The sequence below is a fragment of the Suncus etruscus genome, chromosome 3 (assembly GCF_024139225.1).
Source record: "Suncus etruscus isolate mSunEtr1 chromosome 3, mSunEtr1.pri.cur, whole genome shotgun sequence".
Lineage (NCBI taxonomy): Eukaryota > Metazoa > Chordata > Mammalia > Eulipotyphla > Soricidae > Suncus > Suncus etruscus.
In genome coordinates this window covers 111,220,876-111,246,688 of record NC_064850.1, presented here as the reverse complement: position 1 = coordinate 111,246,688, position 25,813 = coordinate 111,220,876, and the positions used below count along the sequence as shown (strand labels likewise).

Genomic DNA, 25,813 nt, shown 5'->3' with positions numbered 1-25,813 from the left:
GGGACCATATATAGATGGAACCAGGATTGGCTGTGTACAAGGCAAGCACTCTACCTAATGTTGGCTCTTCAAAGTTTTTAATCATCCATTTTTTTAGGTTCACTTTTCCTAAAAAAAAGCTTTCCATTTGAAAATATGATTGGAAAGTAAACATTTTCACTCAGATACTGGAAATCATTCTCACATAACATTTCCAGATTACTTTAAAACCAGTGAAAGGGTGTACGAAGATTAAGACTTTTGCCTTACATGTAGCCAACCCTGGGGATGTTGATCCTCAAGAACTGTCTATCTATGAATTCAAAATATGGCCAGGGGTGACCCCTGAGCACTACTAAGAGTGGCCCAAGTCCCACCCATGCCCGTGCCAAAAATAAAATCAGATTAATGTTTCATTTTTACGTGCCTCTGCAGGTAACACGCCTTCCATCCTCCAGGAAGCAGAAGTACCCATCCTTGACCAACAGACATGTGAAAAAATCTACAACACATTTGGTTCCGTGTTGCCAAACACAGATCCAGTTATAAAGGAGGGCATGTTTTGTGCTGGTAACAGAACAAAAGATAGTTGCGAGGTAATGGTCTATTATTAAAATATTATATAGTAATATAATCTTAAATTTTGTATTGTAATAGACATATTATAGTAATTTTAGATACCAAAAATAAAATTGTATATAATTTAAATGATCATGAGTTAACCACTTTCAAATATGCAACACTCTTCTATCTTCATCATGATGAACATTATATCTCCAAGCCTTACTTTTCTTTTGTTTGTTTTTGGGCCATAACCGATGATGCTCAGGGGTTACTCCTGGTTATGGTCTTAGAAGTCGCTTCTGGCTTGGAGACCATATGGGATGCCAGGGATCAAACAGCAGTCTGTTCTGGATCAGCACCCGCTAGGCAAATGCCCTACGACTGCATATATCCGGCCCCATCCAAGCCTTACTTTTACAACTGGTAGTCTAAACATTTTGACCCTACTCACAAATTTTGCTCATCCATTAACTCCTATCTCTGGTAACCACCAACCTATTCTGTATGAGGTCAATTTTATTCCTTTTTTTTGGTTACCATTTATGAGATCATATTCCACATATATTCTACTTAGTGTGATATCATCAAGGTCCATCTTATTGCTATTGTTTTTGGCCAAACCTAGTGTTGCTTAAGGGTTACTCTTGGCTCTACAATCAGAAATCACTCCTGGAGGGCTTGTAGGACCATATGGGATACTGAGGATAGAATGCAGGTCAGTTGTGTGCAAGTCAAATGCCCTACCCAATGTGCTATTGCTCCAGCCCTCAAAGCCCATTTCTTTAAACTAGCACAACGTGATTCTTTTTGTAGAAAAATGGCAGAGTTTATGTGCATGTATTTTCTTTATCCAATAAAGAAATTTATACAGAGATGGGTTAAGAAATATAATATGGAGAATCTGTGCAACATTGTCACTGCAGCAAAATCTACAACAAAATAGATTAAATATATATAAATAAATAAGTATAAAAATTATTAAGTATAAAACAAATATATATAAACAAATATATACCTGAAGCCTCTACAAAAAGATCAGGCATCCTCTCCCAGGAGAACCTGGTAATGAAGCAACAAAGTACAACCCAGAATCTAAAGTCATGCCCAGATTTTAAGCTAAACCCAATAATTTCTTTTTGGTTTTTTGATTTAGGACCACATCCAGCAGTGCTCAGGGGTTACTCCTGGTTCTGTGCTCAGAAAACGCTCCTGACAAGCTCGGGGAACAACTTGGGATGCCAGGAATCGAACCTGGGTCTGTCCTGGGTAGGCAGTATGCAAGGCAAATGCCCTACTGCTGTGCTATCACTCAGGTCCCTAAGTCCAAATTTGGTGTCACAAACCTCACCAAAACTAGACCGTTACACAACAGGATGCTTCCCAGATCACATCTTGTGCTTTCCAGTGCAGTTGCTGCCAGGACATGGCAAACGCAACTACCTGATAGCAACATAGGTCTGTTATGGTGCTGAAGTGCTAATTCAGAATCCTGAATCTTCAGGAGTGCTGAGGTTGACACCACAAATAAGATCAGGACCAGCAACTGTAAACCCTGAGTCAGACCTGCTAGACTCTAGCTTATTAAAATGTGGGTCATTGGGGCCGGAGAGATAGCATGGAGGTAAGTCATTTGCCTTGCATGCAGAAGGTCAGTGGTTCGAATCCTGGCATCCCATATGGTCCCCTGAGCCTGCCAAGAGCGATTTCTGAGCACAGAGCCAGAAGTAACCCCTGAGCGCGGGCTGGGTGTGACTCAAAAACAAAAAAAAAAACAAAAACAAAAATAAATAAATAAATGTGGATCACAATCTTATGTGGAATCATATAACTAAATGCAGTAGTCATTTAAAAATATATTAAAATTATGGGGCCAGAGCGATAGTACAGCAATTAGGGGCACTTGCCTTGTAGTTAACCAATCTGGATTGGATTCCAGGAATCCCATATGGGCTCCTGAGCACCACTAAGAATAAATCCTGAGTGCAGAGCCAGGAGTTTCTACTGAGCCAGGTGTAATACAAAGAGAAAAAATTAAATTTTTGTTTTAAAAATAAATTTATTTGGGGGCTGGAGAGATATGGAGGTAAGGCGTTTGCCTTGCATGCAGAAGGATGGTGGTTCTAATCCTGCATCCCACATGGTCCTCTGAGCCTACCAGGAGCGATTTCTGAGCGTAGAGCCAGAAGTATCCCCTGAGCACTGCCGAGTGTGACCCCCCCCAAAATTAAAGAATTTATTTTGGGGGCCAGAATGATAGCACAGCAGGTAGGGCATTTGCCTTGCATGTAGCCAACCAAGGTTAGATTCCTGCCACCCATATGGTCCCCTGAGCCTGCCAGAAGTGATTTGTGAGCACGTACCCAGGAGTAACCCCTGAGTGCCACCGAGTGTGGCCTAAACCACCCCCCTAATAATAATAATAATAATAATAATAATATAAATTCATTTTTGTCATGAGTAAATTTTTGACATTTATACCCATTTTATATACATGTATGCTAAGACATATAAAAATATCTTGGAAGGCCAGAGCAATAGCTCAGCAGGTAGGGCGTTTGCCTTGCATGCAGCTGACCAGGTTCAACCCCTGGCATCCTATATGGTCTCTGGAGCCTGCCAAGAGTGATTTCTGAGTGGAGAACCAGGAGTAACCCCAGAGCACAGCTGGGATGTCATATACATACATACATACATACATACATACATACATACATATATATACATGTATATATATGCACCGACAGGTGTGGCCCCAAAAGCCAATAAAATAAAATAAAAAACAAGTTCTGCAGTAGACCCAGGGTGAGAACTCATGCAGTTTACTCATAACTACAAATTCCCAGTGTCTGTCCAGATCTATACAAATTCAAAGCCATCATCTAGCTATATGGAATAAGCAATCATGAACCTCAGGGATGTGCTTTCTCAAACCTTACCCAAGCCCTTACATCACACCAGGCTCTATAAAGTGGAGGAACTCACCTGAATTGAAGACAAATTCCTTAATTCTAGAAATCCCCAATTCTATCCCAATGCGGTAAAATGTCTACCCTCTAACAAGGAGCCTCCCTAGGCTCTAAGAAACTCCATTTCTTAGGAAGATTTTTTTCCACTTCATGGTCAGTTTCACTATACTCAACTTCTTTATCTCTTCCTTAGGGTGATTCTGGAGGACCTCTGTCATGTCTTATTAATCGCACCTGGGTGCAGATAGGATTGATAAGCTGGGGAACTGACTGTGGCTCAAATATTCCTGCAGTCTACACCAATGTGACCTATTACCTAGATTGGATTCATAGTATCACCTCACAAGATGAGTCTTGGATGCCAGCCATCTGGAGTGTTCTGATTCCCTGCTCCTTATTGTACTGGTCTCTCTGGCCCTACTAGAATTCACCTGTGCCTTTCAGCCTAACAGTTTACTAGAAGAGTAGGTACTATGGCTGCAGCTGCTGGTCAACTTCAGGGTTAAGAAGGAAATGCATGTAAAACAAGCTCCAGTGGCCACTGGGAACTCTTAGATGACTTCATTAAAACAACTAGTAATGATTCATTGAGGTTCTTAACTCTGGAAGTGTACGTCAATGGTTAGAATGTAAACAGATAAAAAATAAGGTTGTCACTTCTGTGTATAATATTCTTGGTCCCAGATTGTAAATTTTTTGTTTGTTTTATTTTGTTTTAGGTCATATTTGGTAGCCTTAGGGGTTACTCCTGGCTGTGCAGTCAGAAATTTCTCCTGGCAGGCTAGGGGACCATATGGTATGCCAAGGATCAAACCCGGGTTGGTCACATGCAAGGCAAATGCCCTACCCACTGAACTATTGCTCCAGTTCCTCAGGTTGTACATCTTAAATCAGGAAGAATGCTGATTTTTGTAAGTATTTATAGTTAGAAAAGAAATGGCTACTGGAGATGCAGACAAAAAAAAAAAAATAAAGGCCAAAGGACCAATATTTCTCAAAGGAAGTTAATTATGCATTTCTTCCTGTCCATGAGTTTCTTGCCTAAAACATATTTCACATCTACTCTGCTGTGTCAAACTTCCCCTCCCCTCTTTGCAAGCAAGGAATATAATTTGAAATTGGGGCTGGGAAGATGGCTCGAAGGGCTACTTCATATGCTCTCCATGTGCAACACCCAAGTTCAATATGGCTCTGCATTGTTCCCTGAGCACTAACAAAAGCAACCCCTAAGTACAGGGCAAAGAGTAGTAGAAGTAGTTCCTGCTGCAGGTGTGACTCTCCAAGCAAATGGAAAAAAAAAATAAAAGTAACATATAGCATTCCTGAAATTTTTACTTTTTAAAGTACAAATTGTAATCCATTACTAAAAATGAATTAATGCCATGGTTTCAAAAGATGAAGTTTTTTTTTTTTGTTGTTTTTGTTTTTGTTTTTGGGCACACCCAGTGGTGCTCAGGGATTACTCCTGGCTGTCTGCTCAGAAATAGCTCCTGGCAGGCATGGGGGACCATATGGGACACCGGGATTCGAACCAACCACCTTTGGTCCTGGATCGGCTGCTTGCAAAGCAAAGCCGCTGTGCTATCTCTCCGGGCCCGTCAAGAGATGACGTTTTAATAGTCAAACTATTTCTAAGGGTCAGAGTGGTAGCACAGCATTAGGCTTTTGCCTTGCAAGTGACCAACCCAGGGCAAACCTGGGTTCGATCCTTGGCATACCATATGGTTTCCAGGAGTAATTTCTGAGCGCAGGAGTAATTTCTGAGTGCAGAGCTGGGAATAACCCCTAAGCGCCACTGGTGTGGCCCCAAACCCAATAACAGTTAAACTATTTCTAAATCTGGTATTACGTGCACCTTTACTCCAGGGGCTGAAATGATCTAACGTTAGGATAGTAGTAACCTCTGGTACAACTGGGGGCAGTTTTCTTTTGGGACCACAAAAGAGTTACTCCTGACCCTGCACTAAGGAGTATACTTCTGGATGCTCAGAGGACTCTATGTGTTTTTGGAATCAAACCTGGGTCAGCCGCATGCATGGCAAGTACCCTGCTCAATCCTCATTGAGTGGTTTCTGTATGTAGATTTCAGGGCATGGAATTGGTAGAGGGGTGATAGCACAGGTCTGAATGCCACAGACCTGGTTCTATCTGATAAGATATGGTGATTCTAGGCAACACAGGATCCAAACATCACCAAATACTAAAAACTCAGGTCATAGCTCTAAACTGCTGACCAAGTTAACAGAGTATCACCAAGAGTGACCCCTAGATTCCCTGTGTACTGCTTAAAAGGACCCTCTTCAAGAAAAAAAAATTAGGGGCCGGAGAGATAGCATGGAGGTAGAGCATTTGCTTTGCATGCTGAAGGACGGTGTTTTGAATCTCAGCATCCCATCTGGTCCCCCGAGCCTACCAGGAGCAACTTCTGAGCATAGAACCAGGAGTAACCTCTGAATGCTGCCGGGTGTGACCCAAAAAACAAAATTAAAAAGAAAAAGAAAAATTAGATCACAAGTAGACACTCATGCATATATATATGTGTAATTTTGGTTTTGAAGCCTTATCCAGTGGTGCTAAGGAATTACACCTGTTGGTAGTCTGGGGACTACATGCAGTGTGAGGAATCTTGCAGAACCTGGCTGGATTACTAAGTGCAAAGCAAGAGATATTTTTGGCTCCTCTGAGTCATTTATTTCCCCCCCAAAAAGTAGAACAAATAAGTTTGAAAACAAGTGTAGAACTATTAACTAGTTTCTTTTGTTGTTGTTTTGTTTCTTGGGTCACACCCAATTGTACTCATGATTAAGTACATTAAATGGAGACATGTGATTTTTCTTGCTTAATTTGCACAGATCTTTTTTTGCTAATAAATAACATAACCAGGTCTCTGCTGTTTGACCTGAAGCACAGCAGCTGTTTCAGGCCTTCCCTCAGCTGTCCTGCAGCCTGGGATTTGATTCTCTCCGCCCATCGCCCATCATTCCAAGGGCTCTTCTTCAGAGGTGAGCAGTTCCACCCACAGATAGTAGAGCTGGTCTCTGCTATTTGACCTGAAGCAAGGCAGATGCTTTGTGCCTTAACTCTGCTGTCCTGCAGCCTGGGATTTGATCTATTGTCCATTGTTCCTTGAGGGCTCTTCTTCAGAGTTAGAAGAGCACAGCCTCTCTGCCTCGCTTCACAGCTGCACGCATCTTCTAGCTAATGAACATCATCACAACATGTAGAAAAATCCATACTACAAGCATAACAATGAGGAAACAATGCAGGCCAACACCAGGTATAGAGAATAAAGATCGCAGCTCTGATGATGTGAAAACTGCCTAGTTAGTCTCTCAGCTAAGGAGGTTAGAGAAGAAATATGAATGATGTACATAGAACTCAAAGAAAGCATAGATCAAGTTGAAAAGAATACAGTTAAGAATCAAGAGGATATGAAGATAGAAATCAGAACACTCGGGGCCGGGCGGTGGCGCTGGAGGTAAGGTGCCTACCTTGCCTGCGCTAGCCTAGGACGGACCGCGGTTCGATCCCCGGCGTCCCATATGGTCCCCCAAGAAGCCAGGAGCAACTTCTGAGCGCATAGCCAGGAGTAACCCCTGAGCGTCACAGGGTGTGGCCCAAAAACCAAAAAAAAAAAAAAAAAGAGATTTGGGGCCGGGCGGTGGCGCTAAAGGTAAGGTGCCTGCTTTGCCTGCACTAGCCTAGGACGGACCGCGGTTCGATCCCCCGGCGTCTCATATGGTCCCCCAAGCCAGGAGCGACTTCTGAGTGCATAGCCAGGAGTAACCCCTGAGCGTCATCGGGTGTGACCCAAAAACCAAAAAAAAAAAAAAAAAAAAGAAATCAGAAAACTCCAAACTGAAATAAACAGGTCAGAGAAAACTCAGTAGATGAAATGAAAACCTCAATGGAAAGCCTCTCCAACAGGGTAATAGCAGTTGAGGATGCCATCAGTGAGCTGGAAGATAAGATGCATAACAACTCCATACAGCAGAAGATAGTGGATAAAGAGCCTTAAAGCAAATGATCAGACAACGAAAAAATTACTCAAAGAATGTGAACAGATGAAAATTGAAGTCTTTGATAAACTCAACAGAAACAACATAAGATTCATTGGAGTCCCAGAGACCCAGAAGAAGATCCCCAGGAAGAAATAAGCAGTCAAGGACATCATTGCAGAGAAACTCCCAGAGATAAAGACTGCATGCAACCAAATCCTGCATGCAAGAGTACCAGCTAAAAGAGACCCAAGGAAAAGCACCCCAAGACACATCCTAGTCACAATGACGAATCCCACAGATAGGGATACAATACTGAAAGCAGCAAGATCCAAAAGGGAAATTACATTCAAAGTAGCATCTTTAAGATTTACAGTAGACCTATCACAAGAAACACTCAAGACCAGAAGGCAGTGGTGGGACATAGTGACAAAACTTAACGAAATGAGTGTTTCAACCAGCCAGACTCACTTTTAAGTTTGAAGAAAGTATTCATAGCTTCACTGATAAACGACAGCTCAGGAACTTTACAGACTCAAAACCAGCCTTAAAAGAAAAAATGAAAAGTCTACTTTAAGACAAGACTGACCAACAGACACACTAAACCAGTGGTCGGCAACGTGCGGCTCGCAAGCCACATGTGGCTCTTTACACTTTTAATTTGGCTCTTCTGTGTGCTGGGCAGCCGCTCCGGAGTCAGCTCCTAGCCTCTGTCAGTGCGCACTCTGTGTGGCTCTCAAAATAAATTTCAATCGTGGTTTTGGCGAGATTTGGCTCAGTTGAAAAAAAGGGTTCTTGACCACTGCACTAAACTTCTACACAAAGATGGCACTAAATCCCATGACAATTATCTCTCTCAGTGGCAATGGACTAAATGCAGCTATTAAGAGACACAGAGTGGCTAAATGGATCAAAAAAATGAATCCAACCTTTTTCTGCCTACAAAAAACACACCTGAATTGTCAGAACAAACATAGACTCAAAATCAAAGGCTGGAAGAAAATCATCCAAGCAAACAACACTCTTAAAAAAGCTGGAGTGGCCATACTAATATCAGATGACACAAACTTTAGACTCAGAAAAGTTGTAAGGGACAAAGACGAACATTTCATACTAATCAAGGGATATGTACAATAGGAAAAAAATCACACTCCTAAAGATATACACACCCTATGAGGGACCAGCAAAGTATTTAATACAATTGTTGACAAATTTGAAAAATGATATCATTAGGAACACAATCATGAAAGACCTCAACACTGCCATGTCAGCCCTTAATAGGTCAACCATACTGAAACCAAGCAAAACTATACTAGCTCTGAAAAGAGAAATGGAAGAAAGTGGACTAGTAGCCAAAAGACACATGATAAAATGCTCCACATCAATAATCATCAGGGAGATGCAAATCAAAACAACGATGAGATACCATCTCACACCACAGAGACTGGCATAGGTCACCATGAACAAGAACCATCATTGCTGGTGGGGATGTGGAGAGAAAGAAAATCTTATTCACTTCCGGTGGGAATGCCATCTAGTCCAGCCTTTATGGAAAACAATAATATGGAGATTCCTCAAAAAAATGGAAATTGAGCTCTCATAGGATCCAGCTGTAACACTCCTAGGAATATACCCTAGGAACACAAAAAATCAACTCAAAAATCCCTTCCTCACACCTAAATTCATTGCAGTGCTATTTACAATAGCCAGACTCTGGAAACAACCAAAATACCCTTCAACAGATGAATGGCTAAAGAAACTGGTCTACATACACAATCCAATATTATGCAGCCATCAGGAAAGAAGAAATCATGAAATTTTCCTATACATGGATGTTCATGGAACCTATTATGCTGAGTCAAATAAGTCACAAACAGTGGTGAGTGCAGTTAGGAAAATAACTAAACTAACAACTCTCATTACCATCTTAATGAGTGAGAGAAGCAGAATGCCTGTCTCAAATACAGGCAGAAGTAGGCAAGGAAGGAGGGGGAGCATTATTGGTGGGAATGCTGCATTGGTGAAGGGGGGGGGTGTTTTGTTTATGACTGAAACTCAACTACAATCATGCCTGAATCATGGTGCTTAAATAAAGATTTTATATAAAAATAAAAATAGAAATAACATAACCTACACTATTTCCTTCTCTGCATAGAAACTTTTATCAGTTTCAGTCATTGTGTGTATCTGTGTGCGCACGTGTGCGTGCATGCGCACATGTACATGTTCATCCTAGCTCAAATCCTGCCATGCTCAGGGGCTACTTATTCCCTGCTAGAGTCTGCTCCAAGTGGTGCTAATGAGGGTATACCTGGGGTGGAACACTGGTTTCTTGCATGCAAGTCACATACTTCAGTAGGTTGAGTGACTTCTCCAGACCTAGTTCTTGTTTTTTTTTTTTTCCAAATCACCCTTCCCTTTCCTTTTTTTGTTGCTGTTGGGATGACTGTGGGTTGTACAAAAGTCTGGGTATGGTGCTCACTAGTGGTTAACATCAGGTTTAGGGGTGACCAACTGGCCTTAGTGCTTCCTGGTTTTTGCCTTTCTTTAAGTGCATATGATCATCAGAGCTCCATTAGTTGATGTACACACATTGTAGTTGTGGTGCTGGCTAGAGGTAAGTGCACTGTTCACACATATGCTCACAGAGGGACACTCTATGGGAGTGGAGTTTATTTACAGGCTAGAAATCAGCTGCCTGATAATGTCTGTAAACATGGTTCCTTTGTACACAGCCAGATACTAGTCGTAAAGAATTACCCTAATATGGCTTTTTATGGTATGCTGTTCTTTCATGGCAGATCACTGTTAAAAGTGGCTACAAATTTTAAAATGTTCCTTCTTCAGAACAGGAAAAGGAGAGAAGAAATCATTCAAAATAACCATAAATTATATTAATTTTATTCCCTACTATCAGAAACTGAAAGGAACTATTCACTAGCAAAATAGAAGACTGAAATAGAAGATTCTAATTGCCTTTCAGGATAATTATCCTCAGCTGACCCAAATTCTCTCTACTCTTTTTTTCTATGTTACACTTCATTTATCATCTCTACATGAGTAAAATTAAGTGACTGGGGTCTAATCCTGTGGTACTTTGTCACTCTTATGATACTTAAGATCAAATTGGCTTAAACAATTATCTATAAGGCCGTAGATGGAAACGTAACAGAATAGGATCAAGGGTCCATGGTTTGAAAATGCTAAAGGCACTCAGTTTTAGTCAATTATAAAAGAAGAGGCCAGATTAGATAGGTAGGACTCATGTGGATAAGTTTTTGTTCTTATGAATAGGCTGTGGGTGGCAGGAATAACAGAAATAAAGGACAGAGATAGAGAACTTAATGGGCTAGTGTGATTGTTTTGCATGCAGGAAGCCCTGGATTCATCCAGAGCCACTAGACCTAAAAAGCAGGAATAGCCCCCGAGTACCACTGGATATGATGATGATGATGATGATGATGATGACGACGACGACAACGACGACGACGACGACAACGACAACGACAACGACAACGACAACGACGACGATTAAATAAAAGAAAAAGAACTTAAAAAGAGAAACCAATAATCACTCTTTGGTCATAGGCCAGGACTATATATCATACTTTGATTAAAGTTAAGACAAAGGTGACTAGAGCTACAGGACAGTGGAGAGGTCATTTGTCTTGCACACTGCTGACCCAGTTTGATCCCTAGCATCTCATATGTTTCCCAGCACCCCAGAAGTAATTCCTGAGTGCAAAGCCAGGAGTAAAACTTAAACATCGCTGGGTGTGGCCCCAAAACAAAACAAAAGACAAAGGCTGGAAGGCTGATTTTCTAGATATCCAACCTGAAATCCACCCCCAAGAAAATGCATAACCATATTTTAACCCCCAAACCCATGAGTATGGGAATCTTACTGATAAAAGGGAATACTACACTCATATGTGAAAGCATTTTGAGATGATAAGATGATTGTATATTAACAGAAATGTCGCAAAATGGAAAGAGATGTCATCAGAAATACTATGAAATTAAGCAAAAGAAAATCAAAAAAATAAAGAGAAGCAAGGATGCTGTATTGTCCTGTGGTACACGTTCTTTCATTCTTCTTAGCCAAATGTACACTAGATCTGCTGGTTTCACTTTCTAAAATAAACTTTGAATTCTAGCAGCTTCCTTCAGAACACTGCAAATATTTTAACAAGTTTGCTACCTTCATCAAATGGACCAAAATGACTTTTCCAAAAGGTTGAGAAGAAAGCAAGTCTCTCCTTTCTTCAAATTTTCCAGCGCCTGGCCAGGTAGTCTAGTCCTCCTCACAACAAGCATTTCTCAGGCACCAACATGGAATGCAAGAATTTAGTTCAATTTAATTAGTGTGTTCTCAGCCAATAGATGGCAATAAGTTCCACAGGGCTCAACAACTCTTCATTTCAAAGACTGGCTTTAAATCTCTGATGAGGGGTCACTTCAAGCACAGAACCTGGAAAAGTCATGTGCATTAAACTATGTGTCCCTAAGGGGATTAAAACAAACAAAACAAGCAAAAAACAAGAACTAAGAATCCCAGAATTCCCTAATGATTCCACTTCTTAATGCCAGCCTCTGAAACACAGAAAGAGTCATTATAGGCACACCTATGTTCACTGCAGTACGTTGTACAATAGCCAGGGTATGAAAACAACCCAAATGTCCAACAATGGACAAATGGATAAAATTGTGAAGATATGTAACAACTGAATTCTAGAGAATATCAAAAGAAAGAATGAAATTATGCAGTGCACTTCAATAAAATGGAAGATTTCATGTTAAGTAGTGAAGTAATCAGAATGAGAAGGACAAAATACCAGATGGTCTCATTTATCTGTGGTATATAAAGAAGGGAATCAAAACAAGGGCTATCAAATGATGGCAAACCCTTCACCTTGGATTAGAAAATGAGAATGCCAAGGAAGCACTGAAGGGCAGGGGTGGGGTTGGGGGCAGAATATGAGGAAGCAGACAGGAGCTACTATATGAGATTGGTCAAGGGGCCAGAGCAATATAGTACAGCATATAGGGTTCTTGCCTTGCACATGGCCTTGCAGAGGATTTGATCCCTGAAATCCCTTATGGTTCCCTGAGTCCATTAGGAATGATTCCTGTGTGCAGAGCCAGAAATGATTCCTAAGCACAGCCAGGCATGGCCCAAAAACAAACAAAAAAAGAAAAGATTAGTCAAGAGTCTTGGTATTTCAGAGATGTAGGGATGAGGTACATAAAAACCACAAGAGACAACACTAGTGTGGTAAGCATGTGACCCAAATGAGAAGAAACACATTTAAAAAAAATTAAGAAGGCAAAAATGGGAGCAGGAGGGAAATCTGGGTTACTCACTGGTGGAGAGACAGTGAGACACTGGTAATAGGTTTGGAATTGGAACTGGAACATTGAATGCCTGAAACTCTGTGATCAACAGCTTTATAAATCAAAGGGATCAGATAAAAAAATAAAGTGGAGTACTGGATCCTAGAAAGTATGGTGAACTAAACAATCGAGCCTGGAGTATATACAAATCAGATTCTATAAATGTTGGATTGAGTAAACAGCCTTCTCATTACTGTCATTTTCTGTTCCACCCAGTCTGAACTTCTCTGAATTTTTCCCTGTTATGTTTCTGCTCTCTTTCTCCTAGGACTACATTAACTACTGAGGTCTCAAGGGTAAGGGATACAACTCAAGTGGTAGAGCTCATATGCTAGGACTTGGCTTCCATCCTGTATGTCCCTGTCCCTTAGTATAGTTGGAGATAGGTCCTAGCTCCCTGAGTACACCCCTACTACTACCAATACCACTACTGGTACTGTGAAGAGAAAGGGCAAATTTGAAAGGATGTGAATTTTGCAGATTTGGCTAAACAAATGCAGTTCTGCAACATCTAGCACAGATTCCATAAACCAAACCTGCATGTTGTCTTTCTTCCCTTGGCAACCTAGAAAGCAAGTCCCTGGCATGAATAAAACTTAATTGATTTTAATGATTACGTTTTTAGTTTGTTTTTGTTTGTTTGCTTATTTTGGTTTTTTGGGGGGCCATATCCAGCTAAACAGGGGTTGGTTATTCCTGCTCTGCAGTCAGGAATTACCTCTCGTAGGCTAAGGGTGCCAGATAAGATACTGTGGAACAAATCCAGGTCGACCTAGTACAAGGCAAATGCCCTACCTGCTGCGCTATTGCTCTAACCCCTAATTACTTTGTCTTTAGCTGATGACTACAAATCTAGGATAAGACTTCATCCTGGGGAAGAAAAGAAAAAGCAGGGACTTGGAAGATTAGATTTGATTGCAGCTAGTGGAGGTTAAAGTGGTATAGCAACTATCTACTGCATATCACAAATGACTGCAAACCAAATAACAAAAACTACACACACATCTATTATCTAAGTTTCTTTTTTTTTAAATGATATCTTTATTTAAACACTGTGATCACAAACATAATTGTAGTTGGGTTTCAGTCATAAAAAGAACACCCTTTCTACCACCAATGCCCCCATCTCCACCCTACCCCACACCCTGCTTGTATTTGAGACAGGCTTTCTACATCCCTCACTCAATGAGATTGGTATGATAGTTTTTCAGCATAGTTATTTCTCTAACTGTACTCACCACTATTTGTGGTGAGAGCTTAATATCTTGAACTGGTCCTTCTGGCCCTAATATCTGGGAATTATTTCAATGTTTTTAATTTTTCTTAAAACCCATAGATGAGTGATATTATTCTGTGTCTATCTCTCTCCCTCTAACTTATTTCACTCAGCATAATAAATTCCATGTACATCCATGTATAGGAGAATTTCTTGACTTCATCTCTCCTGAACAGGAAGTAGGGCATTTGCCTTGCACACACTAACCTAGAATGGACCACTGTTTGGTCCCCCAAGCCAGGAGCAATTTCTGAGTGCATAGCCAGGAGTAACCCTTGAGCCTCACTAAGTGTGGCCGAAAAACCCAAAATCAAAAAAACAAAAACAAACAAACAAAAAACTACCACAAAGGTCCTAGAAACAATAATTCATATAGAAAAGTGACAGGCTACAAAATTAATGCACAAACATCAATGGCCTTCTTATACACAAATAATGATAGAGAAGAAATAGACATTTAAAAAACAATTCCATTCACAACAGAACCACAGAAATCCAAATACCTTAGAATCAACTAAAGAAGTGAGGACCTATACAAAGAAAACTATAAAAAATGCTTCAAGAAATAAAAGAGGACACAAGGAAATGGAGACATATACTCTGTTCATGGATGTGGAGGATTAACATCATTAAAATGGCAAAACTCCCCAAAGCATTATATAGATTTAATGTGATCCCTAAGGAAACCCATATCATTCTTTCTTCAAAGAAGTGGATCAAACACTCCTGAAATTCATTTGGAACAATAAATGCCCAAGAGTAGCTAAAGCAATCCTTAGGGAAAAATAGATGGGAGGCATCACTTTCCTCAACTTTAAATTGTACTACAAAGCAATATTCATTAAAACAGCATGGTGCTAGAATAAAGAAAGACCCTCAAATCAATGTAATAGACTTAAGTATTCACAAAATGACCCCCAGACATACAATCAATCTTTGACAAAGGAGCAAGAACGCAATATGAAGCAAGGAAAGCCTCTTCAACAAGTAGTGCTGTAAAAACCTGTCAGCCACATGCAAAAAAGCGAACTCAGACCTCTAACACCATGCACAAAGGTCAAATCAAAATGGATTAAAGACCTTGATATCAGACCTGACACTACAAGGTATACGAAGAAAACGTAGGCAAAACACTCAATACATTGAGACTAAAGGCATATTCAATGAGAAAACACCACTGTCCAAACAAGTGGAAACAGAAATAAACAAATGGGATTACTTCAAACTGAGAAGCTTGTGCACTTCAAGGGAAACAGCAACTAGGGTATAAAGGTCACCCATGGGGCCAGTAAGTTAGCACAGTGGTAGGGTGTTTGCTTTGAAAGCAGCAGATCCAGGATGGACGGTGGTTTGAATTCCGGTGTCCCATATGGTCCCCTGTGCCTGCCAGGAGTGATTTCTGAGCACAGAGCCAGGAGTAACTGAGCACTGCCAGGTATGACCCAAAAACAAAAATAAAACAAACGAACAAAAAAAGTCACCCATGAAATAGGAGAAACTATTTAATACTCATCAGATAAGGGGCTCATATCTAAAATATACAAGATACTGACAGATCTTAACAAGAAAAAAAAATCACATCAAAAATAGAAGAAATGGACAGACATTTCCTCAAAGAAGAAATATAAATGGCCATAAAATTGTTCTACATCATTTCAGGGAGTTACAAATCAAAACAACAACGAGGTATCATCTCACACCAGAAACTGGCGCACATCACAAAGAACAAGAATGACCACTGCTGGCATGGATGTGGAGAGAAAGGAACTCTCTTTCACTGATGGTGGGAATGTCATCTAAGTCCAGCCTTCCTGGAAAACAATATGGAGATTGCTCAAAAAAGTGGAAATTGAGCTACCATTTGATCCAGCAGTTCAACTCATAAGCCAGAGAAGGCTGCAATGTTCAGACAATGCAGTACTAGAGATTACCCAGCAACAACTATGATGTTCAAGGCCTCATGAACCAAACCTGGAAGTGCTCAGTTGACATGGTTCTCGGAACAAAGCCAGATGAAGAGGAGGCCACTGTATGATCTATCTCTCAGCACCTACAATGACCTTCTTGTACCACAAATTTTTATTTACCCTCAGAAAATCTGACTTACAGAATAATTTATTGCCAAAACTGAAACAAGCATGGGAAAAAATTCTGGAAGAGCCAGGGGTCAGCGGAAAAGCAGGACAGCAAAAGAGCATGAGCTGTTCCTATATGGAGGATCTGGGTTGGATTCACAGCAGCAATTAACAAGCCAAAATTTAAGAAAGAAAATTTTAGCCAGGCAGTAAGTATACTAATGCACTCTCTCCCCATTCCAGCTTTTGAAGAAGCAGCAAGCAATGTTCACCTTCCTTTTCCAAGGTAGACAGAGGGTCCTGTTCCATCCAATGCCCTCCAACCTCAGGCAGGAACTACTGCAGCCATCCTGCATAAGGCCCTCCCTACCTCTTCACCTCACAGACAGAAACCCTCCACCTCACAGTGCACAGACCTCCTGGCCAGCCCAGGGTGAGGAGGGGGGATGGGCTCAAGCTTCAGACAACTTGGAGCCAGTTAGATCTACTCTAGGCTCTTCATACCTGTCCTCAGAAGAAAACCAAGAAGGGTGAAGTGTAAAAATCTATCAAAAAGAAGCCATTCCTTCCTATTTTTGTGGCTGTCCTGTTCCTAACTAGATCTGGCAGTCCTTGGCTTGGGAATCAGAGCTTCTTGGGAATCAGAGCATGGGAAGAGGGAGGTGACAATTCTGAGGACAGGAGACATGGATCCTGCTGGAGGTGCCTTTCTACTGCTCCTGATGTTAGGTAAGTCTTTGGGGTGGACCAGAAAGGGGAAAACAGAAGTTTTTGTCTCCAGTCAGTATCATAAACCCTCAGGCAACTGACAAAAGAGCAGTAATCATCACTGGCATCAACACTGGGTCTATAACCCCCACAATCAGTCCTACTGGGGAGGCCCCAGAAGATGATACTTCATTCATGGGGTTTGCCTATGAACAGTGAACCCTGAAAAAGTCCTGAGAGGATCCTGTCTGCCAGGAACCAGGCTCAGGCCCTGGGATAAGCACTAGGCAAATATCCCTCCCTGCACAGCCTGCTGGGAGAGCCCCAGGGTCCAAGGCAATTGGCATGAAACAGAATAATGGGCTTTACTAATAGAAGGGCTTTACTAAGGAGTCATTTGAACAAACCCTTGGAGGAATTATATGATTGAGCTGGGGAAGTATGAAAAAAAGAATTTCAAGCAGAGGCAACTAGCGTGTATACTATAGCCAAAAAATTACTCTAAGTGGGAAAACTCTTTGGTGAATTGGGATGTAAGAAATGTTACTGGCATTACTATGTTATATTAATAATAGGATGCATCTGCCTTGGATCTTGCCCAAATTCTACTAAAAAGGAAGAGCCACAATTAGGTGAGTGGTCTTTGCTGGAACTGTCTAGAACTGGAACAGTACAGATGAGGGCGGTGAGGGAGGACTCCGGCTCCCTGTGTAGGGAACTGAAGGGGATTGGAGCTTGTGGATGCTGAGAGGCTGGGGACCAGGTAGGCAGGATGACCAGATTCCCACATTTCTTTCTCTTTCTCTAGTGTGTGGACAACGGCTAGCCTCTGGACGCATTGTGGGGGGTGAGGAAGCTTCAGAGGGGGACTGGCCATGGCAGGTCAGTGTTCGCTTTTTTAATTTGCATGTCTGTGGAGGCTCCATCATCAGCGAGTGGTGGATACTGACTGCAGCACACTGCTTTCAAATGTGAGTTTTGCCTGGTTGCTGATACAAAATAAAAAGGTTTTCAAGAAACAGTTGAGGGGCCTGAGTAGGTAAGGAATTATTTACCTTGCACAGGATTCCCAGCATCCTATATGGTATCCCAAGCACTGCCAGGAGTGATCTCTGAGAAAACCAGGAATAACCCTAATATCACCAAGTATGGCTCAAAAAATTTTTTAACTAGAAGATAAAGAAAAAACTGAATTATTTTATGGAGGAAAAAAAAAAGATACATGAAAGCGGTAAGATGGTTAGGTAGAAGAATGCCTAAGTCACCTTGAACCCACGTCAGATAACAGAGAGAAAAGGGGTGAAAATAGCATACTTAGAAACATATTTTCTAACTTTTTTTTGCCAAATCACCATCTAAATACTACCCCTATTGATTATTCTCTGGAGATATATAAAACCAGGAACCAGACATCAGAAAGGTTGCGGGAGACCTGACTCCACTGACAAGGGTAGTAAACAATGGGAATATAGCCAATCAGCTTCTGTGATTGTTATGAGGATGGCTCTAAGGGCTAAAGTACATGATTTGTATGAGAGAACCTGGGTTCAAGTCTCAGCACCACACTCCCAACACCTGGTTGTATGCCTCCCAACAGCCATGAGCCACCTCCAAACACTATGAAAGACCAGCACCCAAACATTTCTGGGTATGCCTCCCTAAATATGGAAACATCAAATGATCTAGTGATTTTAGTCTTTGAACTCTATGTGGACAAGAAAACACTAATTTGGAAAGTTTTGTGACTCTCTCTGTATGTAGTATGACAAAATTCCTGGTAACAAAACCTAAATGAACCTTAAAAGCACCTCAACACATGGCTGGATACAGAAACTATTACAGAATGCCAGTGGAATACTACTCTGCCTTAATTAAAAAGCTGAAATTTTAGCAATAGCATAGAGATAGGGTGTTTGTTTTCCTTGCATTCAGCAGACCCAGAATGAACCTGGGTTTGATCCACGGCATCCCATATGGTCCCCCGAGTCTGCCAGGCGTGATTTCTGAGCACAGAGCATAGAGTAACCCCTGAGCATTAACGGGTATTGCCCCCCCTCCAAAAAAAAAGCTGAAATTCTGCAAGTTGGAACAAACTAAAACAGGTTATTGTGTCAAAATGTGAAATAAGGAAATGCGGGAAAGTGGTAAAAAAATTACTGGATAGTTTCAGTCTCAATGGAATGTAAATAGCTGAAGTATGCAAACTTAGAAAAAAAATAGAAAGAGTAAAAACTATGGTGGTAACCAGAGAGAATAAAAGAAAAAGATGGCAGCCAATCCAGGATGGACTTGGGTTTGGTTCCAGGCTTCCCATATAGTCCCCCAAGCCTGCCAGGAACGATTTCTGTACCCAGAGCCAAGAGTAACCCCTGAGCACTGCCGGGTGTGGCCTGCTCCCCCAAAAGAAAAAAAGATGTGTTTTTGTGTATGTATAAAAAACTGAAATCCTACTATATTGTAAACTAATTTAAAACATTCTTAAAATGTTTTAAGGGAAATATATATATATAAAAAAAACATGTGCTCGCTTCGGCAGCACATATACTAAAATTGGCATGATACAGAGATTAGCATGGCCCCTGCGCAAGGATGACATGCAAATTTGTGAAGCATTCCATATTTAAAAACAAAACATAAGACCGTGTTATACAAAGAAAGGCATTACCCCTCAGGCTTTCCCTTATATTATGTGAGAAGTTACTCAGACTTTCTGAAATTGTGCCTTAGAGAAATGGGCAGAAGATAATTGTAAAACTCAGAACCCAGGAAAATAAAGGGTATGCAACAGAAGAGTATGACCCAAATCATAAAGTGTTGTGAGTAACATCAATGCTTAGAGCCAAAGAGCAGAAAATTTCTCAAAAATACAAGAGCATGTCACAAATATATGTGTGTTTGTGGTACAGATGATTTAGTGATAGGTATAAAGAAACTGAAGGAAACCAACACAGTAAAATGTTACTAACTCCAGAAGAAGCAAAACTTTTATACACTATGACCCAAGAACTGGTACCAAATACTAAGCTAAAGAGTTGTACAATACCAGTTTAGGAGGATGGATAGCAAGTGGGGAGCAGCTGGTAATGAATGATGACGCAAAATTTACTTTCCAAAGGAGGAAAGTTATAAAAGTGAAAGAAAAAAAGGGGGAGTGTAGTAAACATACAAAAAATAGTGAAAGAAGGGGCCGGTGAGGTGGCGCTAGAGGTAAGGTGTCTGCCTTGCAAGCACTGGCCAAGGATCAGGACTGCAGTCCCCGGCGTCCCATATGGTCCCCTCAAGCCAGGGGCAATTTCTGAGCCTTAGCCAGGAGTAACCCCTGAGCATCAATAGGGTGTGGCCCAAAAAACAAAACAAAAAAAAATAGTGAAAGAAAAATAAATTTCAATAATACTATATAGTTTCTTGAAAATAGATATATAGTGACCTGAAAGTGATTGTTTTTGAGATGTGTATTAAACAGTAGAGCAGAAAACTTGTGTTTACATATTTTATTTATCTTATTCTATTATTTGACTCCTGTTGTTAATGCTATTGTGATTCACCGCGTGAATTTATATTTTTTTGATTTTTGGGCCACACCCAGCGGTGCTCAGGGTCTGTCTCAAGTTGGTCAAGTGCAGGCAAATGCCTTACCACTTAGCCCCACACCCCATGATATCTAGGGTCACCAAGATTGGCTGAGGACTATGTTAGATCAGGGATCAAAACCAGGTCATCACTCATGCAAGGCTTAAGCTGTTACTCAAGTCAAAATACAGGCCTATTTCCATTTTAAATAGTAAATTTGGTTATAACTTTCTTTAACATTTTAGTCTCGTCTAAAGGCATTTTCAAGGAGGAAACAGCACTCTCCAAACAAGTGGAAGCAGAGATAAACAGATGGAACTATATTAAGCTGAGAAGCTTCTGCACCTCAAAGGAAATAATGCCTAGGATACAAGAGCCACCCACTGAATGGGAAAAATAGTTCACTCAATACCAATCAGATAAGGGGCTAATCTCCAAAATATACAAGGCACTGACAGAACTTTACAAGAAAAAAAAACACCTAATCCCATCAAAAAATGGGGAGAAGAAATGAACAGACACTTTGTCAAAGAAGAAATACAAATGGCCAAAAGACACATGAAAAAATGCTCCACATCACTAATCATCAAGGAGATGCAAATCAAAACAACAATGAGGTATCACAGAGACTAGCACATATCACAAAGAACAAGAACAATCAGTGGTGGCAGGGATGTGGGGAGAAAGAAACTCTTATTCACTGCTGGTGGGAATGCCATCTAGTCCAGCATTTATGGAAAACAATAAGGAGAATCCTCAAAAAACTGGAAATTGAACTCCCATACGATCCAGCTATACCACTCCTAGGGATATACCCTAGGAACACAAAAATGCAATTCAAAAATCCCTTCCTCACACCTATATTTATTGCAGCACTATTTACAATAGCCAGACTCTGGAAACAACCAAGATGCCCTTCAACAGATGAATGTCTAAAGAAACTGTGGTACATATACAGAATGGAATATTATGCAGCCATCAGGAGAGATGAATTCATGAAATTTTCCTATACATGGATGTACATGGAACCTATTATGCTGAGTGAAATAAGTCAGAGGAAGAGAGATAGAATCACTCATCTATGGGTTTTAAGAAAAATAAAAGACATTTTTGCAATAATTCACAGAGACAATAGAGATGAGGGCCGGAAGGTCCAGCTCACGATATGAAGCTCACCACAAAGAGTGGTGAGTGCAGTTAGAGAAATAACTACACTGACAACTAGCATAACAATGTGAATGAATGAATGAATGAATGAATGAGAGAAGTAGAAAGCCTGTCTCAAATACAGGTGGGTGGGGTAGGGAGGTAAGAGATTTGGGACACTGGTGATGGGAATGTTGCACTGGTGAAGGGGGGTATTCTTTATATAATTGAAACCCAACTACAATCATGTTTGTAATAAAATTGTATAAATAAAGATATTAATAAGAAATTTTAGTGTCTTTGGGCCCGGAGTGGTGGCACAAGTGGTAGGGCATCTGCCTTGCACATGCTAACCTAGGACAAACCGCAGTTCGATCCTCCGGCATCCCATATGGTCCTCCAAACCAGGAGCAATTTCTGAGTGCATAGCCAGGAGTAACCCCTGAATGTCACAGGGCGTGGCCCAAAAACAAACAAAAAAATTAGTCTCTTTGACATGTCTTTAATGTGTATGTATGTTTTGCTGTTTTGGGGGGAAGGGGGGAGGCGGCACACCTGGCAGTGCTCAGGGGTTAAATTCCCCTGGCTCTGTGCTAAGAAATCGCTCTTAGCAGGCTTGGGGGGGACCATATGGGATGCTGGAGATCGAACCAGGTCTGTCCAGAATCAGCAGCATGCAAGGCTAACACTCTACCACTGTGCCTATCACTCGGATCCCTGGTGTTTTTTTCTTTTCCCCAATACCTGGGATTGAACCTCTCATAGACAGGCCAGTGACTTCACTTCTGGATTATATCCAGGTCTTATTTTCTTCTTTCTGTGCTGTCATAGTGTGATAGACATGAATGACCTGGCTGATGGTCTCAAGAATATTGACAATATTAAAAAGGGGGGAGCAAACAGCTAGTTATTTTTGTCTTCCTCCTGAGTTATTATCTAGGTCCCAATTCTGATAAAGGCTACTAGAATATGAAACCACCGACAATAGGCTGGTAACAAGAGTGAATTTGTCAACCCCAGGTATGATGTGCAATTCAAGGACCCCAAGATATCGCAGAAAAACATTCATGTCCCATCAGTCAAGTTTCATTATACTGTCACTATTCGCTGACCTCAGAACCATGGAGAAAGAAGACAGGCTAGAGTGGGAAATCATGAGATTCTTTTTCAGATGTAATACATGTAAATAAAATGCTTCAATAAATTCTGGCGCTTTCAAAACAACTTATTTAAAAATGAAGGTCTGATATTCAAAAATCAAAATGACAATTTCAAACTTGTTTTCACAAAAATGGCACTGAAAGCAAAGGAAGTTCTAGCCTTTCCCAAAGCCGAAGCCAAAGCAAAAAGTTTGAAGGCCAAGAAAGAGTGCTAAAAGATATCCACAGCCATAGTAACAAAAGAGCCCCATGCCTTCTCACAGTCCAATGACCCAAGACTGGCTGGGAAGGCAGCCCAGGTATCCTTGCCAGAGCAACCCCAGACGAAACTAGCTTCCCCACCATATCATCACCAAGTTCTCTCTGACCTTGAGGCAGCCCTAAGGAAGCTAGACCAAACAACTCACCTGTGTTTACTGTATATGTCAAGTGCAACAAGCATCAGATCAAACAAACAGGCTGTGAAAGACTTTTGTAAGGTTACCGTGGACCAAGGTTAACACCCTGATGAGTTGTAGTTTTGATGGAGGGAAGATGCTTGTTTGTTGGCTCCTAATGAATACTTGGATATTGCCAATAAAAGTGTAATATTTAAATGAAATCTAGTTGGATAATTCTACACACATCTTTCTAACCATTAAGATATATAAAATATAGCTGTTAGACATATCAACATTTCTGATGATGACTTAAACCATGGCAAATGGTTAATACAAATGAAAGAACTAGAGAGAAAAATCAGAAAACTCTGGCCAAAGCATACAGGAAAACAGAAACAGCAGGCAGGACCTTGATGATAATTCTGTGCCTGCTTCGCAGTCATGAGGCCTAAGTCAGATCCCCAGTACCACCCCATAGCCAAGTGGAAGTGACATTGGGACCCTGAATACCACAACCAAGTGTGCAAACTCTGATGCTCCATCACTCAGGTAATAAGTACAAATGAAATGTGCATGTCATGGGGAGAATCACAATTACTGTTCATGACAACAAAAGGGAAGAGATAGGGATTGTTACTATCCTTTCTTGTCTATATGTAGAACATCTTTGGACACAACTGTAGCAAAAAGTGTGCTCTATCTTTACTCTCCTTTTTTTCTTTCTCTTAGAACCTGGAATCCTTTTGCCTACACTGTCTGGGTGGGATCGAATCATCTTGATAAAGGCATACGGTATTATGTGTACAAAATCATCATACATCCGTTCTATAATGAAGAAATTGCAGACATTGCCTTGATGCAGCTGTACTCTAAAGTCCAAGTCACTTCTTTGACTATGCCCATTTGCTTGCCCAACATTACAGAGAAGTTAATAATTCCACCCACTTGCTGGGTGACTGGATGGGGGACTCTTGAATATGGAGAAGGTGAGAAAGGCAAATGAAAGATGTGTGCTTCCTCGCCCCTGCAGGGAAACCACAAACATGGGTTAATTTCTGAGAAGTATGGGTTTAAAACATACAAAGAACACACACAAAGAAAATGCGTCCGTTTATTGAAAAGAGGGCAGATCATTATATATCATTCATGGCGGTGGCGGAGGGCAAACAAAGAGCAGAAAAAAGAAGTGTAGAGCAAAAACACTTAGTTTGAGCTACTTCTCAAGGTTTGTGGTTACACAGATAACAGCATAAGTTTTTTCCCTAAGATTCCTCAAGTCGTTTAGCTACATAGTAAGCAATGGTCCCCTAACAGAACTCCCCCTAGCACCTGGCTACAGAGATAACAAATATTGCTTCCCAACCCACAGGATGTGTCTAGAATATGTTCTGTCTAAAATATGTTTTTCTCCCAAAGCTACTGGGTCAGTGTTCCCTTTGGCTTGGATGTGTCTAGAATATGCCCTGTCTAAAATATGTTTTTCTCCCAAGGCTACTGGCCTCAGTGTTCCTTTTGGCTTGTCACAATGCCTCACATAGCCTTTTAGATTGACCTTAGTAAAGGCAGGCTGCATCCTTATTCAGGCCTCTAGAGAGACTGCTAGAGACTGTTAGACCTCAGGCATCTGCTAGAGACTTACTAGGCTTCAGTTCTCCACAGAAAGGCATTTTTATTCTGTAATATTTTATATCTTTAAATGTACCTTCACATTGTTTTTGTTTTTTGGGGGGGAGTCACACCCGGCAGCTCTCAGGGGTTACTCCTGGCTCTACACTCAGAAATTGCTCCTGGCAGGCTTAGGGGACCATATGGGATCCCAGGATTCGAACCACCTTCCTTCTGCATGCAAGGCAAATGCCTTACCTCCAAGCTATCTCTCTGGCCCCCTGTACCTTCACATTGTAAGCATGTCAATACTATGGCAAATACTTTTCACAAAATCAGACAAGCTAGTATAATAAACTATGTCTTCAAATAAGATTTATTTTATTTAAAGAGCAAATACAACAAAAATGCATTACCTAGCTTAGATTAATAAACCTGATCTAAATTTGAAAAATATTAATGTTTCTTTAAGTAGTCATTAATAAGATTATCAGGAAGCCGATAAATAGGAAAGGGAATAACTTTTAAAATATTGTCAAGTGGGGCCAGAGTGATAGAACGGTGAGCAGGGCATTTGCCTTGCACATGGCCAACCAGGTTTGTTTCCTGGCATTCCATATGGTCCTGAGTCTGCCAGGAGCAATTTCTGAGCATAGAGGCAGAAGTAACCCTGAGCCACTGGTGTGGCCCCAAAACAAAACAAACAAATATCCCCTCAAGTGTCCAATTTATGAACATTCATTAAATTTTCTTTATTTAAAATTTGAAATCCTATGGCTAGAGAGATAGTACAGCAGGTAAAGCACTTGCCTTGCATGAAGCCAATCCAGGTTCCATCCCTGGCATCCTACAAGGTCCCCAAAGCCCATCAGGAATGATTCCTGAGAGCAGAGCGAGAAGTAATCCCTGAGCACTACAGTGTGTGCCCCATCCAAAAAGCATTAAAATATTCTGGGCCCGAAGAGATAGCACAGCGGTGTTTGCCTTGCAAG

The 25,813-nt window shown here is 41.0% G+C and overlaps 1 protein-coding gene and 1 non-coding gene across 2 annotated transcripts in view; one reads left to right on the top strand and one right to left on the bottom strand.

The window, feature by feature from the left end:
- SH3D19 (SH3 domain containing 19) overlaps positions 1 to 25,813 on the bottom strand; it is a 183,954-nt gene that overhangs the window by 134,001 nt on the left and 24,140 nt on the right. The window lies entirely within an intron of this gene.
- Positions 19,481 to 19,584, top strand: LOC126004723 (U6 spliceosomal RNA). The gene has a single exon (XR_007493985.1). It is a non-coding gene; the product is annotated as a U6 spliceosomal RNA (small nuclear RNA).